Raw genomic sequence first — 1,753 nt, 5'->3', positions numbered from 1 at the left:
GAGCTCTAGCGCGGTCATCTCGCCCAAATTGTTTTCGTCGCATGCGATATACATAGCCACGGCTATCATATACGCATTCGATGTAAGCTGTAGCGGTGCAATCTCGAAGTGATCAAGGATTGACCTAGCAAAAGGATGGAAAGGGATCAACGCTCCACTCTTAAAAATGTTCTCGGAGATCGCAGCCATTCCTTTTGGCGAATTCTGAGTTGTGTATGTCCTATGTTGGAAGACTTCTACGCTGAGAGCGTATTGGTCTACCACCTTCTGAATTTCCTCGGTGGTGATTATCGATAGAATCTCTTGAGAGGGACCCACTGGAGCATCCTACACAAGCGAGCTGGTTCCCTCATCTGTCTTGGTCGTTGAAGGGTCCATACTTCTGCGGTCTAAAAAAAGCGATATGTAGGAATCACTCAGTCGTTGTACACTGTTTCGTACAATAATGTGGAGGAAAACGTTAGTGCTTCCTCCCTTAAACCCTAGATAAATCCTAAAGAATCCTTGAGGGCCACCCCCAAAGACTCAAACCCTAGGAGAAAGCTTATTCTATAGCCAACCACCAGTAAACGTTCATCGTTATCGTATGGCTATAATCAAAAAATAGAAAAAGGAAAGTAATAGGAGAATCATCCTTACCTCTTGAGTGTGAAAGTTGATCCTCCTGCTCTGAGTGTCAAGCGCGGCCTAGTTTGAAAGACGAAAAATTAAGACTCACGAAAGTTTCTTGCTCTCCTGAAGAAGTGAATATTGTGACATTTCCTTAGGTGAGCCTGAGGTTTTATAGTGAAGGAAGTGGCGTTTGGTTTTCCCGAAGTCAAACTACATTTGAGCAGAGATCGCATCTCACCGTTGATCACGACCACGTGTCGCTGATTAGCGGGGAAGAGTGACCGTCATGCTTCGAGAAACCAAATCGTCGTTTCTTTCCGTTGAAACACTCAAACGACGGCTCATTTCCCTCATCCACATTAACTGCACTCACATCCGCATTTAATGTTCTGATAGGGAATGTTGTTTCAGCATAGCTCACATTTAATGCGCATGGCTGGCACTTATTGCGCACAGGACATGTCTATCAGAGCGAAAGGTGTTTCATTTAATGTATCAGCTACAAAAGTGCAACGGATAACATCTAAAGAGGTCGTTACATAAAACACTCTTCGTCGTGTCAGTCGCGAAGTGACGTAACTCTTTGTGTCCTCGTTGTGTGTCAGTTGCGAAGCGACGTGACTCTTTACCTTCGACAACAAATCTGCTAAGTATAATCAGGTCGTGAACCTCGGTCAAGACCGGGATCATCGCTATGGCATTATATAAGGTCTAGTATAGGTCGCAGACCTTATGAAGAGAGACCATTTCGGGTCGCTTATCTAGAAATGTTTTCGCGACCTCTTTGCAGCTAGGTCAAATCGACCAATGTCCATTCGATGCACATCAACTCAAGGCATAATTGTGTAGTTCCCAAGGTTCGATCCTCAAACCTTAAAAACTAGGGGACTTTTGTTATGCCTGAAAAAGTAGGGCTGACGCCGAACCTTATCAGCATGGGCGGTCAGAGCTTAGGTAGGTTTTACAACCATTCAGATGAAGTCATGTCGCATGCTGACGTAAGCGGCATGCTCCTGCTAGTGCAATGGGTATGCGCCAGATTGGCGAAAGGCTAGAAACGGTCCATGTGTCCAATCCCTGCAGAAGTCGAGGAAATCACTTGAGTAGGTGAGCAACGGGACACAAAGAAGGATTTGCACAA

The sequence above is a fragment of the Pistacia vera genome, unplaced genomic scaffold (genome assembly GCF_008641045.1).
Source record: "Pistacia vera cultivar Batoury unplaced genomic scaffold, PisVer_v2 Contig371, whole genome shotgun sequence".
In the NCBI taxonomy this organism is placed as follows: Eukaryota; Viridiplantae; Streptophyta; class Magnoliopsida; order Sapindales; family Anacardiaceae; genus Pistacia; species Pistacia vera.
The sequence above is the reverse complement of the archived record's forward strand: the minus strand, read 5'-3'. Positions refer to the sequence as shown.